Raw genomic sequence first — 19928 nt, forward strand, 5'->3', positions numbered from 1 at the left:
GAAAAGAATAAATAAGGTCTTGTTCTGTTTTGTTTAATACTAGTCATGTCCATTTTCTATCTTTACACACCTGTTATAGTGCAATATTTCGCTAATATTTCACACACACAAAATATAATAACTATGACATGAAATTTATATGAATTCACAAAAGTACCTATGTTGTGATTTTCCATACACAAACGAGAGTAACTCACTCAGGTTGTAAAATACATGCCGCCAGACATGGACATACTGTAGACAATAGATAACGGTTTACACTGCAGTTACCGGCTGCATGTCACTTCCTGATTGACACGCTGACCACGTTATGATAATCCCACAAGCAAGTCGGCGGTCAATCTGAAATGCTTCTGACTAAATGAAACGGCAGCCTTGTGTTTTTATTACCACCATCCGGTCATAGACAGATATAGGTTAGGCAATTTATGAGACTATTGTATCATCCAGGAACAACCCATGAAATAACGAAGGGATAATGGTGACAATTATTAACAATTGCTATGCGTTCCTCCGATATATAAGCAGGTGCAGTTTGACTGTCAAGTCACTCTGCATCTGAATAAACCTTGGAACGCTAACAACTCTGATGTCATCATTATCCTGAATTCATATATTTTATTTTCAGGTAAGGCATTTCCATGCGTTGTTTCTATGTTCGTTTCATTATATGTTGAAAGTGTTTTGGGATTACTGTTTTAGATTTCGGTAACTTCAAATCATATATATTATTGTAGATGTTCAGCTACAGACGTACGTTCATTTGTGTAGTTATTGTTCAATGTTTTGCAAAATTATCATAATGTTTAGGAAGGGTTGAACCCCGGAAACAGGTGTACACTTACACCTATGTAAAACTATTATGTATATTCAGGCTAATAAGAGCAACGCTTGTATTAAAGGGAGTACGGTAGTGCGTAAATTGCACTACCGTAAAACATCTACGATACGTGTACTAGTTAATGTTTCATTATTTAAGCTGATGTTACCAATAGGAATCTAATGTGTTAGCGTGTGTATGTGTATCGTTGTGTGCCTTTTCTGAACTAAAAAACATGTTCCTGTAAGGTTCTACCTGTACATAAAAATATAATGCCCAACATACGCTGATGTTTTGATAGGTATAGCGTTATATATACAATGTATGAGTACAATATGTTCGTATCAGTTATCTGTAATACTGTACCTTATTAGTTCATGTGTTCATATATATGTATACATATGATGGAACTGAAATATCTTATAAATGTAAAAGGGCCACCTCCTCGTGGTGGGTGCTGGGTCACGCCAAGCGCCCTTCAACCCCCCGTTGTGGACCCAGGGGGATATTAGGTCCACCAACCCGTTTGCCGTGGGTTGCGCCCCTGTGTCGGTGGAGGACAGGATTCTGGTGGTTGAGGGCAATAGGATCCTGGAACCGTGTTCCTGTTGCCCAACACACCACTTCGACCCTTACTTCACCTAGACGGGTGGTAGAATGGGCCCGGTTCTACCAATCGGCTGGTCATGCCAAGCCCTGTGCATGAATTGTATGCATATCATTATTTGATTCTATAATATGTTTTGATTGGTCTTGGCCAACGTATTTACGTTGTCAAAATGAAATCTGCCTAGAGTCTCATGCCAGAAGGCGGTGGCTCATGGGCCAATTTGGTAATGTTGTCCTCCGAAATCTGCATGTTTCCAATTTCTTGTTTTGGGCGAACCAACCAAACATTTACTTTGGTAAACTAACGCAGCTTTTCGCGTCATATTTGCTGAAGTATACCATCCCTGTATCCCCGGTGTTTGCATGTTGGAGATCCGATGCTATTAAACACCGCTCTTTTTGGCACTCCATGGTGGGTGGGGAGCAGGGATGCTGAATCACATTACTTTCACTATGGCTCAACAAAACCCTGGTTCAAATAGATCCAAACGTAGACATGTAGAAACTGATGAAACTGGTCACAATGTAAATGTCTGTCCTGTACTTGATTCATGGGCTCGATTTGTTGTTATCGAGGCAGCAGATAAACAACCAATTAAACTTAATCCATTCGCGATTTCAAAAGCTGTTTCAGGAATTTGTGGCGAAGTGAAGAACGTGACACGTCTTCGAAGTGGATCACTGCTTATTGAGTGTTCAAGGAGACAACAATCTGAGAACTTGTTATCACTTAAAACATTTGCGAACATTGAGGTTGCTGTGTCTATGCACAAAACCTTGAATTCTTGCCGTGGCATTGTTCGCGACAGAGCACGTTGCCTGTCCGATATGTCTGAGGAGGAAATCGCGACTGAACTGAAAAACCAAGGTGTGACCACAGTCAAACGTTTTACTATGAAAACACGAGACGGTGACATAGTTCCGTCTAGTACGTATCTATTCACATTTTCATTGTCGGTCCTGCCGAAATCAATAAAAGCTGGTTATGTGAACATCCGGTGGAGGTGTATGTCCCCAATCCACTCCGATGTTTTAATAATCAGAGATTTGGACATGGCTCCAAATTTTGCAATAGATCTGCTGTGTGTCACCGCTGTGGAGACGGACACGAGAACACTGAATGCTCAGCTGAAATACAGTGTGCAAACTGTAAAGGTCAACATGTAGCTTCCTCAAGGTTATGTCCTGTGTGGCAAAACCAGTCAAAAATACTAAAAGTTAAAACACGAGAAAAACATTTCGTTTCAGGAAGCAAAGAAACTTGTAGAAAATCAGATTCAAATACTGCCTCTAAATAGATCATATTCTGCGGTTGTAGCCCATACCGCTTCTCCTTGCACATCTGTTTCTGTTCAGACTGATCTGTCATGGATCAACTCAAATCAGCCTATCAGGTTAACTTATGTCAGTGATTCCGACACGTTGTCAACTCAAACTGTGAATCATTCTCAAATTGATGACGATGTACCTGATGCCCCCAGTATATCAGTCACAGCTGAACCAGTTGTACCACCTTTGACCAGAAATGAAAAGAAAAAAATAGAAAACAGGCAAACAAAAAACCTTCATCTTCAGAGATAGTCGTCCATAACTCCTTTGAAGCTCTTGATATGGACATAACCCCTCCGTCACAGAGCGGTAGGAATCCGCCCTCACGACGAGACCGTTCACCGATTGAGCCACCATGAATCAATCGTCCAACATAATCAATGGAACTGTAGAGGATTTAGGAATAACTTTAACGATTTACAGATTTTAATACAGGATTTTACACCATCAGCGATGTGTCTACAAAGAAACATATCTTCGAGACACAGATAAATGTGATATCAGAAAATACAATTTGTATAATCACTTTTCTCCTCCAGGTGCAAAAGTCACTGGAGGTTCCTCCATCTTGGTAAGACAGGATGTCCTACATAGTGTTGTTCCGCTTACTACCAACCTTCAGGCTGTTGCAGTTCGGCTAACATTTCACATTGCCTTAACACTCTGCTCTTTGTATATCCCACCCTCCTCGACTTTACAGCAGACAGATCTACAAGCTTTATATGATCAGCTGCCCAAACCTTGTGTCATCATGGGTGATTTAAACGGGCATAACCCTCTATGGGGAAGTACAAATATAAAATAATAAAGGCAAAGTTATTGAAGATTTTGTTTCTGATAATAGTTTGTGTATTTGTAATGATGATTCAAGCACCTATTTACATCCTGCTACAGGAACTTATTCCACTCTTGATTTGTCACTCGCTGATTCAAATATTTACAACGAATTTGAATGGTCCGTTCATGATGACCTTTGTGGAAGTGATCACTTCCCAACTGTCCTACAAACTATAAAACCGGATGACGAACCATCTTTATCACGATGGAATTTTACGAAGGCAAATTGGTCTTTGTATGAAACATTGTGTATGGATAAATTAATACCGGACAATTTTAATAATGTATCAGATCCTATAGAGTTGTTTTCAGCTCTGTTGAATGAAATTGCTGACCAGTCAATTCCTAAGTCCTCTGCAACTCCTCATATTCGTAAGCCATGGTTTAACAATGACTGTAAACAAGCAAGGAAGTGTAGGAAGAAAGCAGAAAAGTATTTCCGCAGACATCCTACAGTTCATAACTTCAATAATGTTAAAATTACAAATGCCAAGGCGCGACGTGCTTATAAACAAAACAAGCGCCAGTCTTGGAGGAAATATGTCTCCAACATTAATTCGCGCACACCCATGTCCAAGGTATGGAATATGGTCCAGAGAATAAAAGGCAAAGGTTCCAAGTCTTCTGTTAAACATCTTAAAGACGGTGATAAATTGATAACTGGTAAGTGTGATATTGCTAATAAAATTGGTGAAACTCTTTCCAGAAATTCTTCATCATCAAATTATATCCCTGACTTTCAGAAATATAAAAATCGCCAAGAAAAACAACAAATTAATTTTGATTCTAATAACGGTGAAGATTATAATGAAGTATTTTCATTACATGAACTACATACCGCTCTCGAGCAAGCTCATGATACTGCTGCTGGTGATGACAACATTCATTACCAGTTACTAAAGCATCTGCCTCAATCATGTCTTTTGACACTTTTAGAAATATTTGACCATATTTGGACTTCAGGGAATTTTCCTCCTTCCTGGCACAATGCCATTGTAATCCCCATACCAAAGCCTGGCAGGGATCACACAGACCCCTCAAATTATCGCCCTATATCGTTAACCAGTTGCGTTTGTAAAACCATGGAACGCATTGTGAACAATAGATTAGTTTGGTATTTGGAAACCAACAATCTAATTACAGATATTCAATGTGGTTTCAGGAAAAACCGAAGTACTATTGACCATTTAGTACGATTAGAATCCTATGTTAAGAATGCCATTGTTAATAAGCAACACGTAGTATCAATTTTCTTTGATCTGGAGAAAGCTTATGATACTACTTGGAAGTACGGCATTTTGAAGGATTTACATGATTTCGGTTTGAGAGGTCGTTTACCTCGTTTTATCTCACACTTTTTAACAAACAGGCAATTTCAAGTCCGAGTGGGTTCAACCCTGTCTGACCATTACCATCAGGATCAGGGTGTCCCACAAGGCAGTATTTTGTCTGTAACGTTATTTAGTATTAAAATAAACAGCCTGTCAAGGGTTTTAAATGATTCAATTGATGGATCACTTTTCGTGGATGATTTTAATGTTTCTTGTCGTGGTAAAAATATGCATACAATAGAGAGGCAACTACAACTATGTCTCAATAAAATTCATAAATGGTCAATTGAAAACGGTTTTAAATTTTCTAAATCCAAAACTAATTGTATACATTTTTGTAGAAAATATAAACCGCATAAAGACCCGGAACTGTTTCTCAATGGCACTCCCATCAAAGTTGTAAAGGAGGCCAAGTTCTTGGGTTTAATTTTGACTCTCATTTAACGTTTCTGCCGCATATTAAATCTCTTAAAACTAAATGCCTGAAGGCACTTGACTTGTTGAAAGTTGTTTCAAATTCTAAGTGGGGAGGGATCAAGCCACTCTCTCCTACACCTATATCGATCATTGGTCCGCTCGAAACTTGATTATGGCTCCATCGTATATGGTGGAGCCTGCAAAACTAACTTAAAACTATTAGATTCTGTCCATCACCAAGGTCTAAGACTTTGTCTTGGATCCTTTAGAACTTCTCCTGTTGACAGTCTCTACGTCGAGGCAGATGAACCATCTCTTACACAACGCCGTATAAAATTGTCCTTGCAGTATATAACAAAACTCTATTCTAACGAGTCTAACCCTGCATTTAACTGTGTTTTCATCCTTTTTATGAGGATTTATACAACAAAAAACCTTCTCTTGTTCCACCTCTTGGTTTAAGAATTAAACCATTCATTTCTGATGCCGGCGTTGAGCTGGAAACTATAGCTGCTTCCCGTCTTCTTTCTTCTCCTCCTTGGCAGTTGGTTAGACCACAAGTTGACCTAACATTAACAGCATTTAAAAAAAGCAGAAACTAATGAATTACAATATAAACAAGAATACAATCAATTAAAAAGTAAATATAATACATATACACCCTTATTTACAGATGGGTCCAAGGATGGTGGCGCGGTGGCATGTGCCACTGTCATTGGATCCAGAACCATATCTTCTCGTTTACCAGATAACAGCTCTATTTTTACAGCAGAAGCAAACGCCATATTAACAGCATTAAAATACATTAAAAAACACCCTAAATATCAACAATATATCATCTTTTCTGACTCTCTTTCTTGCCTTCAGGCTATTAAAAAATATTTCTTGTAAACATCCACTTTTATTAGAAATTATTGAATTATATAATGTGCTTGCTACTGGCCAATGCGACATCGTCTTTTGTTGGCTACCCAGCCATGTTGGCATTTCTGGGAATACAATGGCCGATCTTGCTGCTAAGGCAGCACTTCACAAATCTGTGACACCACTTCTTATTCCTTACTCTGATTACAAAGCCAGCATTAGAACCTACATCCGTGATCTGATGCAAAAGAAGTGGGACACCCAGGTAGGTATCAATAAATTACATGAAATAAAACCCTATATCGGTTACACTTACTTGGGTTGTCAGTCCAGATTTGAAGAGGTCATCATGCGACGATGTCGTATTGGCCATACAAGGTACACTCACAAATATTTGTTAAATGGTGAAGATCCTCCGTTTTGTATCCCTTGTGATGAGAGAGTCACAGTCAAGCATCTCCTGCTTGACTGTGTTGAATTCTCCATCATAAGGGGTAAATATTCAATGTTAAAACTATTAAGGATCTTTTTATTCTGTTCATTTTCATTTAATTCTTGGGTTTTAAAGAAACTGATTTCATTAATGAATTTTGATTAATATGTTCTGTATATAGCTGTGTTTTAATAATTGGTAGTTTGATTAGTAACTGAGATTGTTAGTGGCTGTACTCTCAAGGAGGGTTGAAGTATCGTAAAATATTGTCCCCTGAGAGGGTACGTAAGTCCCAAAACTTCGAAAGTCAATTTAAACTTTCCAGGATTTTTAAAACGTAGCATTTTTGTCATTTAATTATAGCTAACATTTCTTACAATCGCCAGCAGCTGAAGGGATGGTGTAAATCCAACTAGGGTCCATGCAGGTAGCCAAGGTACTGTGAGTCCCCATGGTCCCTAGTATGGTGATCGACCTTCAGTTGTTGGCGATCTATAGCCTGTTTTTATCTTGTATTGTCCTAATAGCGCTATTAGTTTTAACCTTCCACACTAGTTTTAAATCTAATTGTGATATTCTAGTTGTTTTACTGCCCTTCGTTGGCAGGTTTTATAATATATACATATTCAATTACAATGTAAAATGTTCTCGTCACGATATGGCTGAAATATTGCCGATGTGACGTTAAATATTGACTCACTCACTCACTATAAATGTAATGTTCAAAACATGTTGATGTTCTTCGAAGCTTAATAATTATGAAGATGAAAATAATATGTTCACGTCAGTCTATTGTGGTACTGTACGATTATTTTCATATCTTCACATATTGAATTGAATTGAAATGTTTTATTGAATCTTGACTCTGCATCTGAATAAACCTTGGAACGCTAGCAACTCTGATGTCATCATTATCCTGAATTCATATATTTTATTTTAAGGCAAAAATTACCGTGACTATTGTTATAGTGCAGATATTTCACTAATATTTCACACACACAAAAAAAATAACTATGATATGAAATTTATATGAACTCACAAAAGTACTTAACTTGTGATTTTATATAAATTTCATATCATAGCTATTATATTTTGTGTGTGTGAAATATTAGTGAAATATTTGCACTATAACACAGCCAACATCCAGGAGTCAAGAGCGTAGAATGTTTTTTCACGGAGAGGAGACGACTGAAGGACATGGGGACTGTTCAGGAGTCTTATATTGCCCACACACGAGTCTAAAAAAACTCTGGGAAAGTCCCACGGTCAGCTCATTGTGAAATGAGGTCAACCTGAAGGTCACACACACCTGGGCAGGAAGGGACTCCCGAAGGAGAATGGGTCACACAAAGGTCACACCTGTGTTACGTCATAAAAAACAAATGGCCGACCTAAATTTATTCAACCCCCTTGTGTACAACAGGTGAAAAGATACCATGAAATCTATCTACCAATGTCCAAAACGTAACCTGAAATTTCACATACGGGGTGGGATATCATCAAGTGAAGTGACGCCGTTGTGTATTTTCACTGGAAATTGACGAAGGAACAGTATGTTGACATCTTAAATAATCACCTCCTTTCAGCTGCCGGAACACTGTATGAAGATGATTGTATTTTACAGCATGATAACGACCCGAAACACACTGCGGGCTACACAAAACAGTGATTATTGTACGACAATGTTCATGTTGTAGACTATCTCAGCTCGACTCCGATCTTAACCCTATTGAGAAATTATGGGGAGAAGTGAAGGGCAGAAAAAAGCAAACAGGACTTTTTTGGAGGATATGAAGAACGAAGGTGTCGAATATTGGGGCACGCTGTCACGTGATTTACTGTAAACCTTGATCGGTAGTGTACGTACCTAGGTGCAATTACTCGCGTATTGCAGGGCAGGGAGGTCTCACAAAGTACGGGAAAGGCACTTAGAGACTTTAAAAGAATCATATCTCAACATATTCATTTAAGTAAAACATCTATAGTTTATATACATGTATTAGATATTTGCCGACACAGTTTTCTCAATAATTTCTGGAAGTTGTGTAGTATCTGCTCAAATCGGGTAACACTGTGTTCACAGTTACCATGATAGGTCCCGCACCCAACATATGTCTGAAATGTACCATTATTCAAAGTGCGAATGGAGCCGATTAAATCAAAACAAAATATCAGAATACCAAAGTTATACACGCACACGTTAATGGGGACGTGCTGACAGAATAGTGATCACGATCATCTTGATATCAATCTTGTTAGGTGATAGGTCCTGGGTATCTTGTTAAACGTTGGCGTGGCAACACGGACTTGTGACTTCAAGCGACGCACAGATGGGCTTGTGGTTAGATTTATGATGGGATAACAGAAGTTGTGGAGAAAGGCTGCAAAGTCTATAAAGATAATAGCCATTATCAGTGTACGTTGTAACAGTGAGTTTATAAACCCCACAATATAATCCTTGTGAAAATACCGTCACTTTAAGGCACCGCCACACATCCTCACACAAACACAAACAGGTGCGCAAACAGACGTCCACACAATCTTGCACATCACGCACCAGCATAGATACACACACTCACGGAAATTTACGGGGTAGTCCCGTAGGTTAGACCTTTGGGTTGAGGTAAAAATCATTTGAAGCTTGATGTTGTGACAACGGTTTTGTTTTTAGGGATTAAGACACTGGTTTTCAACAAAATGTAAATGTGTTCACTCAGGAAACGAATAAGACATGTGTACTAGTATGTAAGTAAATCCATGTTAGTGAGTTCACTCAATGACTTTGATTAATAAGATGAAAATTTAGTTTACTCAATTCATTAGTAGAGAGTCATTCAGTTTCTTACCTTACATAAATTTGTATGCTATAAGAATGTTGGAAATGATAGTTTTCATTATCATTTTCCTCAACTTCAAGTTTCTTCCTACTTCTCGTGGTGGAAGGAAGCTTTGTGTAAATGGTTATATGTTCATTGTGAAAACGAGGGAAAGGGGAGAATGGATCTCATGGGAATGTATTCGGAAGGACAGATCAACAGTCTCAACTGTGAAGGACATACTTTCTAAAATATCTGGAGATCACAACCACGAGCAAAGTATATATGTGCGTGTGTGCGTACGTGCAAGCATGCATGCGCGCATGCATGCATGTGCGCATGCATGTATGTATGTCTGTGTGTGTGTGTCATTTTCATAAATCTGTCAAAGTAAATAACCTATAAAATTGAAATTGTGATTTACGTGGCCTTGAGTATATGAAAAGAGATTCAAAAACAAATTTCAATCAGAATAAAACTCCCTTCTGGAACGACAGAGGACAGAGCTGGCGAGTGTTACAAACGCAATATTCCTGTGGCCCTCACAGTCACTGGTTGAAATATACACCGTGAGTGTGTGACGCGGACCCTCGTGATAATCAAAAATGATTATTCCATAACAGTAGTGAGTGTTCCAGTAGTGGCAGGGTTGTACAGATTAAACATGACGGGTGAACCTCTCGACAATATGTATGTATGTATGTATGTATGTATGTATGTATGTATGTATGTATGTATGTATGTATGTATGTATGTATGTATGTATGTATGTATGTATGTATGTATGTATGTATGTATGTATGCATGCATGCATGCATGCATGCATGCATGCATGCATGCATGTCTGTCTGTCTGTCTGTCTCTGTCTGTCTGTCTGTCTGTCTGTCTGTCTGTCTTACCCACACCCAAGGCGTGTGTGCGTGTTTGTGCGCGCGCGTGTGTGCATGTGTGCGCGCGCCCCCGTGCATGTGTGTGTGATCGTGTGCACATGTGTGCGTGCGTGCGTGTGTGTGTGTGTGTGCACACATGTGTTCGTGTGTGTAATGGTGACTTGGGAACTATAATCATAAGAGTCCACGGAACTAGGAGAAAAGAAAGGTTTACTGAGGCCCAGCACACAACTTGGAAAGGGTGACGTCAGTACAAAGCTGTCTAAGTCATTTAGATATAAGGAAATAGAATTGGAGATGAATTCTCTCTTTGACGGACACCAAGACATAGGAGAATTCTACGTTACACATTCGTCCAGACGTGATTATATACCTTTATGCATAGATTGTATTTTCAATAATATTTACCGTCTATGCAGAGTCAAGAATTTTTTCCATAATGAATCCCCTCCGATCATTATATACTCCTTAAAAAAAGAAACGCATATAGGAATTTCAACTGTATTTTTATGGTTATTTTTAAACACCCTGTAGGCTTTATGAGTCAATGACATATAGCGAAATTGCACACTGGAAATGCAGACTTATCCGTCTTTGGCACCAACTCGAGGAAAGTCAGTTTGAGTGTCACATGGAGACGTGTGGTGGCGCTGAAGTCAATACCTCGTGTGACCAGTTTAGGCATCCAGAACTGCACGGCATCACCTCGGCATCGAACGAATAAGTCTCAGAATCTCGTGTTGCCCAATCGCAGCCCACTCTGCCTGCAGTGCCTGTGCGCGTTGCTGAAGTGTCTGGGGCTGAGGGTAACGGCGTCGCACCCGTCTGTCCAGGGCATCCCACAGATGTTCGATCGGGTTAAAGTCTGGTAATGTTGATGGCCAGGGTAGCACATTGATGTTGTGGTTCTGGAGGAAGTCTCTAGTGTGACGTGCTGTGTGGGGCCTGGCATTGTCCTGTTGAAACAACTCCCTCTGGCGATCACTGATTGGAAGGAGGTGTGGGCGTAGGATTTCGTCACAGTACCGTTGAGCTGTCAGGTTGCCCTGGATCATCACCAAATCACTTCTCCTACGCCAGGTGATCGCGCCCCACATCATAACATCGCTCCGGCCGAATCTGTCCACCTGGGGAACGCAAGCGTCGGCGAAACACGTCGACGTCTGTACACCCGCATTCTTTCATCGCGTCGTTCCAATAGAAATCGTAATTCATCACTGAACCAGATTCTACGCCAATTCGGTAGGTTCCAGGCCTGAAAATTGGTGTACCATTGAACTCGATGTTGACGATGTTGTTGTCGAAGCACAGGGCCAAAATAAGGTCTTCTGGCACGTAAACCAGCCTGTCTCAACCTGGTCCTGACGGTCTGTGCAGAAAGCCTCCTCGATCCGGGTATTTGTCGAGCGGTACTGGTCGCCGTAGCTGTTCGATGACGCAGGTGATGTACCCGGATGTAGCGATCCTGCGCTGCAGTGGTCGGTCGAGGTCGCCCACTACGAGGGGCATCTGCTACCGAATTCTGCCGGCGATATCTCTCCCAGAGCCGTGAAATGGTGCTTTGGTGAACATTCATGCGTCGGGCAACTGCACGTTGAGACTGGCCAGCTTCAAGGAAACCAATTGCGATATGACGGTTGACTTCACTCAGACGTGGCATTTTGCGTTCGTCAACAATATTCCAAATACAGTGAATAATCGACACACAGCGATCAACCTTTTATACCCATCATTTAGACTAGCTGATACCCAACTTTCACATGCATTGCATGTGAATTGTGTATTCTGTGACACTACACGCCGAAATTGAAAATCATGATGTTACATATCGGTATTTAACGGATGGTGCGTTTTGTTGTGATGTTCCAAGACATAAACACCACAGGACTCATAAACAAAGCAAAACCTTTTGTAAAATGAATCACGTTTAACTTCATTGCTACATGAAATTGCAATTTTCATAATGCGTTTCTTTTTTTTGGGAGTATATATAGGTAAATGTTTAACTTAGATAAAACAAAGAAAACACTTTTTTCTTTCTTGAACGTATCTTCTAGGCAGTTTAGAATACAAATATGGTCATCACTGAAATATAACTTTTATTATATCAATTCGATCTGTGCTTCAGGCAACAAAAAATAAAAAATAAAAATAAAAGAAATGTTTTGGTCTTCTAACAATTTGTGAATTCTTGAACTAAGTAAGCAGATAATCAGGCACCCATGAAATGCCCTGGTTTGATTTGGTATTCAGTAGCACTTGCTTGTCGGGAGAGACGACTAACGGGATCGGGTGGTCAGGCTCGCTGTCTTGGTTGACGCATCAAATACAAAATGCGAAGATCGATGATCATGATGTTGATAACTTGATTGTCTAGTCTAGACTCCATTTATTTTCACAGACCGCTGTCATGTAGCTCTAATATTGCTGGGTATTCCGCTACACAACACACACAAAAGAGTTTTAACCTGATGGTATTTCCCCGGATGGATTTAGGACGTCGAGTACCGTGTTCATATTTTCTTGTATTTTGCTCTTTAGTACCAGAAACTTACAATGAGCACATTATATATATCATTAACAGTGCTTGTTAATATTTGATGGTTACGAGACAAGACTGAACAAGATTAAACACAATCTGGTCAATAGCACTACAAAACTGTACATTGTCCTAGCGGCGATACCAGCACAAGTCAGCGTGGTGTTGTTGATTTTTAAGTTTGATTGACAGGTGAAATGACTTGTATAACAGCCAGTGTTAGAGAACAATGAGAGTCTGACAAGAGAGGGTCAATATCAATTACACTCTAATCTGTTATTGTTTCGTGTATATTTGTGAGCAAATAAAAAAACTATACGACTACTTTTAAAGGCATTTTCGCCAATTTATCTATCATCACCAAAGAGACAAATATTTATGATTACTTCTACACCAATATATCAGTGTGTTTCTATGTTTGGTTGTTTTATACCAATGATGACAATAAACGTGTAACATATATTTCCCATGGTATATTTCCTGGAATGCCTGTGCCATTTGATATTTAATTTGAAAATTGAATATAATCATTAATGCCCTTAAAATCCACAAGGCGTATGCCACCTGTCAATTTATTAATATCATTATCAATATCCACATGTTAAACATTAGATGGAATTATACAGTTAAATATATAATATGCGTTGTGATATTTTAATCACATTTTATTATTTTCATTTCTCATTTAAATATTACCACATGAATGATAAATACTCATAATCACGTATAGTATTTTTCAATGTTAGTGTCAACAAGATTCACAAAGATAAAGATGTGTTGGACATCCAAAATCAAAAGAAGCAAAACACTTTGTATCAATGTTACCATTTTAGTGATGAATGACAAAGGGGGAAATTTTGTTTGTCAGTCTTTTTTCATAAACATTGTTTGATTGGGTTTGTTTCACAGAATGAAACAATTGATTGGTTATTCAATTGTTTATGGATATTGTCATTGACTAACTCTGAACGTCACCCAGCCTTACAGAAGCTTGCATGTTATTGTGTCGCTCACTGCATCGTCTCTCGTTCATTTTTCCACACTCTCTTTGTGTGTGCGCATAACTGCATACATCATTTAACATCCCTAAATATGTACGTAAATATCCCTGATATTGGTTTATCACTGTAACTCTCGTGTATGTGGTACTTTCATACAATAAACATCTTTGGACTTTCACTTTTGACTACATTCCTTTGTTGTATGTTAAGGTCACCTACTACACTAAACCATGAAGGTGCGGGTTAGAATATTGGTTTTCAGTAACCCATGCTTGTCGTAAGATGCGACTAACGGGATCGGGTGGTCAGGCTCGCTCACTTGGTTGACACCTGTCATCGGTTCCCAGTTGCACAGATCGATGTTCATGCTGTTTATCAGTGGATTGTCTGGTCCACACTCGATTATTTACAGACCGCCGCCATATAGCTGGAATATTGCTGAGTGCGGTGTAAAACTATACTCACTCACTCACTTCATACACTACACAACAAAGTGTATATATCACTTTGTTGCATGTTAAGGTCTCCTCATACACTACACGTCAAAGCCAGAACCAATTAATGTCATGTTTCATTTTTAATCTTGTCCTGTGTGAAATCAACATCGCAATATGGTTACCGTTTGCTGAATGGTATGAAATTGATAACTAACACACTTACTCATAGTACGTTATGCAGGTTCATCTTTTATCTGTGATCAGGATACTTACCAATGAGAGTCCCTAAATATATGTCATGCATGTATGTACATGTTCAATGTGGTAGGTTTGATCAAGGCTTGTTATTAAATGATGTCATATTGCTGGTAACAGATACTACACAGCGGTACTGAAAGCAATCTGAAATCTGTCAGCGGAGCGAGATGAGATTCGAAGTGCCAGGAAAACCGATCTCTCCGATGAGCTGTATGTGTTCGTGTGATTGAACGAGCGCTTCATGAGCCTACTGACCTTGTGTTAGTTGAGGCGTCTGTTCTCTAGCAAACCCCGTCAATCGAGATACAGAACAAACACACATTGTGGCTTCATCTGTGGCACCCTCTCCGAGACATTTACTCATCAGGACCACACTAAATACGTCACTTGCATCGAACAGGTCAATTCTCGTGGTTCAGAAACATGTAATAAAGTATAAACAAACAATGCTACGGTATGATTGTTTTGAAGAACAGTTCATGGAATGTCCGAAACACTGCGACCGTGGACACCAGATGAGCATGTTCTCGGATGAGGTTAAACAACATTTGCGTTTTGGGACGTTCAGTTATCCGATGAATGTTTTGTTTTGTTCTCGAACAATGTGTTGTAGATAGATAGATAATTGAAAGTTTGATAGGTGTTCGGGCAACTGGGCCCATTTACACCTTGCCCGTCATAAAGGTTTGTTACGTTTATACACGTTTACAAAGTAGTAAATGTGTTGTATATGCGCGAATACAACGCTTCGCGAAACGCTACTGCACGAGAATTCCATGAATCTTTGTTATACAAGCGTATTTCGTGATACTTCGGACAGTGTGTTAAAGATGTGTTAAGAGATTAGTGTTTGAGAATAAGAGATTAGTGTTACAATGTTAGAGGGTTGCGTCGAAGGGACATCTGTGTGTTAGATGTTGGATATTTTGACATGTTTGAGATGATTTGGTCATAATCAGACCTCAGCAAGGTATTGAGGCTTTCGTACAGTATCTTGCATTCGTTAGTGAATCTATAAATTTACAATTGTGGGAAAATAAAATTTGGATTAAATAATTAGAATTTTTGTTTTCATTTCACTGCAAAACAATGATACATATACTATGGTGTCCTATAATTGCCATCGCGTGGCGCGTAAAAAAAGAACTACGTCGTGGGCGACGTCGCACACGACGTCGCATAAAAAAGACGACGTCGACCACGACGTCGTGTAAGACGTCGTCCTCGACGTCGTGCAGACATACACAAGAATGATCTACGACAAAAGTACAAAATCGACGTCGAAGGCGACGTGTTTAGAAATTGTTATATTGGAAAATCGGGGAATAACCTTTTGTGGTGCAGTTGTACTGCTATTGATTTCTAATCACTGATTTCATATTCAACATTACTACTTATTTAAGTAAACCAATCGAGGGGTAAGCGCCAGAGCACCGTAAGTAAAAAAATCTGTCAAATTTAGTTGATGCTTGATGTTGTGAAAACGGTGTTGATTTAAAGGATCAAAACACTGGTTTTCTACAAAATGTAAAATGTCTCCACTCAGGAAACGAAATATGACTTTTGTACCAGCGGGTTGACATGTGAACCAGCGGGTTTAGTGAGTGAGTTAAGTTCACTCAGTTCATTAGTAGTGAGTTATTCAATTTCTTACATAAACGTGCAAGTCAGTCTTAACAGTGAACGACATAATTTCCCAAGTACCTGGAGACCACAACCACGGACCTGCACACAGCGAAGTCAAAGTGAATCTTTTCGACTGTACCAAAAATACTGACGGCCCCCGCACAAACAACAACCTCATGGGTTGCAATTGGCATGGCCGTCTCATGAAGGTTGTGGTAAAACAACATCCCACCCTATTCGAGATGGCCAAGTTCCTGGAAGATGAACAAGGACTGAACGAGGCAAAGATGCTTCAGTACGATGCCGGCCAAAGACTGTCCCCAAATAGAAGTACAGAGATTTGGAGGAACGACTAGATAACTTGAAGTTCAGGCTTGCAAATAACCACCCGACATTGGTGGAGTACCTGGACAATGACAGACAGACAGTCACACAGGCTTTATTCAGTAGTTAAGGCCCAGTGGCCCAGAGTACAATTGAAGTTACTCAATTACAACTATTGGTCACGTGACATTAAATTATGATTTTACATGTGATTTACGGATGGACATCAAATGTTTCATGAAAATGGCAACAGATTTAATAATATCAGCATTATTAGAATTAAGTACATTGAATATCGTTTGTGGGGCATCATTAGTGCATTTTAAATACTTCTTTCGGTAGGCAGAGAAAGTCTTACAGACTAATAATAAGTGACGTTCGTCTTCAGTTTTACCAGAAGAACAATAAGAACATGATAAATCTTCCAATGTATTATTATCTTTTCTAAAACGTTGTATATTTAAGGCATGAAGAGAGATTTTAAATTTACAAAAAAAATCTGAAAAGGGACTTATCATTAAGAACACTGACATATTTGGCAGGTACGAACATCGATTTACATTGTGAATAATGACTAAGAAAACTGGATGAATTGACTGATATGTACCAACTTTGAATATATATCTTGTATTCGTTGTTTAAATGTTGATAAAACATTTTTATATAACCAACATTTTGCTTAAATCAAACATGAGAAAACACGCTTGAAAATAACATATTTCTCACATCTGAAGTCCATGAATACTTTCCACATTTATCCAGTGATAACAATATTTGACAGCTTTGATGGGAGTAGCGATAATCAGGCATTCTTAAAAGTTTAATCCAGTATCTAATAACTCTCATTTGACTCTCAATATGGATGTTATAGGGTCCTGTTTCGCCAGGTATGGCTTTATTGGAAGTAAATATACCTTCTGTAAGAAATCTTTTAAAATAGGATGCATGGACATTTCAATGGCTTCGAAATAATTTGCTCCCCATATTATATGGGGAATTATGACATGATTATATATGTTAAATGAAATATACTAAATCACAACCTTTTGTAATATGTTATAAAGGATCATAGAAAGTATACATTTACACACACACACACATGATGTATTCATTGTATTCTAAACCGTAAACAACACCAGCCCAAATCCGATAGCCAGCGCGTTTGCATATGCTTAAATTTGCTAGTACACATGAAAGGCAAAATGGTATTATATCTACTAGTACCTAAATACTTCTTTATAGAGTCGCAAAGCGTAGTATTTTAAGCAAACACGTTGCTCGAAGTGAAGCCTTCTTTTCTATATATTCTCAACAAACACACTGTGTCAGAAGCGTTCCGTCCGGCTTGGCTCGAGTCGTCAAAAGCACCTCACACCTCAAAGGTGTATCTTTAATTGTGCTTAAATCCATAGATTAGTATTATATCTACCTACATATCACATTGAAATGTTACAAAATGCCACATGTAAAGGTAACTGCTCCGTTAAAGTGAAGCCCGTGTCTGCCCACCTTCAAAATAGCCTCAATCAAAAGTGTTCAGTCTGTTCGGCCGGACTTGGCCCGGGCTGTCAAAAGCAACTTAAACCTCACACATGTACCTTGAAATGTGTTTGAATCCATAGATCAGTATTATATCTACCTAAATGCCACATTGTGATGTTACAAAGAAAACTGGGTCTATAAAGTGGTATTTAGTTAGATATAACTATATTCATTGGATGTAAACAGAATCTAGGATTCATCTGTGAGACTTTAAGTTGCTTTTGACAGCTCCAGCCAAGTGGGGCCAACAGAAACTTAACACTTTTGATTGAGGCTATGTTGAAAATGGAGAGTGAGTGAGTTTAGTTTTACGCCACACTCAACAATAGTCCAGCTATATGGCGGCGGTCTGTAAATAATCGAGTATGAACCAGACAATCCAGTGATCAACAACATGAACATCGATCTGCGCATTTCGGAACCGATGACATATGTCAACCAAGTCAGCGAGTCTGACCACCCGCTCCCGTTACGACAAGCATGGGTGACTGAAGGCACTTTCTAATCCGGACCTTCACGGGTGAAAATGGAGAGAGAAAGGGGCTGGAAAGTAATATATAGGTAGATGTAATACTAATCTGTGAATTAAAACGCAATTCAAGATACATGTGTGAGGTTTAAGCTGCTTTTGACGGCCCGAGGTATGCCGGACCGAACAATAGTAAATTATGTTTAGAGTGTGGGGAACAGATCGTTTCATTTGCAGATGGGTATGCCTTACATACAATGAACAGTGGTCTTCTAGGGTGGTATTTGATTGGATATAGGTGTAAAAACATTTTCGGGTCGACAGAAATGTTTATCGGGAGTGACTGAAGCATTTTTGCGTTTTAAATCCTGTTTCGTTTAACGATTCTTCTTTTAGACGTAACCTTGGTCAGCCACGTTCAGAGGCCGATAACCACACGATATAGTCAGACGTCGCCAACGACGTCGCCCATGACGTCGCCCGTTATTTTTTGTAGCCAAAATATATTTTATAAAGAGCGACGTCGTCTTTTTTGTGCGACGTCGTGGGCGACCGTGGGTTCTTTTTTCACGCACCACGCGATGGCAATTATAGGACACCATAATATACCCCCCATCATTTCATGTTTACGGTTTAGAACCGTTCTTGCCACTATGGCAAATTTGCGTCTTGTAGCAAGCCTGTCACATCTGACGGCAGAACATGAACATGATCATACTTCATAATGCATGATAGTAAAAGGAAAAGAAAGCAGATAAAAACAGATGAGGCGAGACTGAATTACGCAGCTTTACAAGACCATCCTATACCCCATCTAATAGCGCCCTCTACCAACAATGGCCTCCCTTTGACCTGGCATTGACTTTAAAGTGGAACCAGTTGCATTACGCTTTTACTCTGGTCACGCAAATGAAATTTCATGGCTATAGATTCGAGTGATAAAGTGATAATGGCAGGCTTCAAGTTGATGATGTCAAGTTTTTGAAAGAAGCTTGAACAAAGAATAGACATAACTAGAACCAATCCTTGATGCTCCTATCAAATACGCCACCATTAAATAACAATTTATTTTTTTGTTTCATATCTAGCCACCTTCACACATGTATTTTGTTTGTTTATGTACAAATTTGTTGCAAACATAAACTTCCATACCAGGGAGCGAAACAACTTTAAGAACAAATAAACTTTGTTTCTGTTGTACTATTTTAACTATTACATATGAAAGATTTGTGGTTAGACTTATGCTGAACACCAAATTCATTCTTAAAAAACCTTGTGGTCAATTAATACCGAGCGATTACGAGTTGCCAAGAAGTCGCCTGCTTCACTCTCGACCGCCAACGAAACCACAAACAGGTTACGTAACTCTGTCGCCAGAGCACTGCA

The 19928-nt window shown here is 39.1% G+C and overlaps 1 long non-coding RNA gene across 1 annotated transcript; it reads left to right on the forward strand.

Moving 5' to 3' along the window:
• The first annotated feature begins 461 nt into the window (after positions 1-461).
• On the forward strand, positions 462-19643 carry LOC124256601. Its single transcript, XR_006893003.1, has 3 exons — positions 462-546; positions 18026-18030; positions 19631-19643. It is a non-coding gene; the product is annotated as an uncharacterized LOC124256601 (long non-coding RNA).
• The last annotated feature ends 285 nt before the right edge of the window (positions 19644-19928 follow it).

Source organism: Haliotis rubra, unplaced genomic scaffold (genome assembly GCF_003918875.1).
Source record: "Haliotis rubra isolate DU_JTF1 unplaced genomic scaffold, ASM391887v1 Scf630, whole genome shotgun sequence".
NCBI lineage: Eukaryota > Metazoa > Mollusca > Gastropoda > Lepetellida > Haliotidae > Haliotis > Haliotis rubra.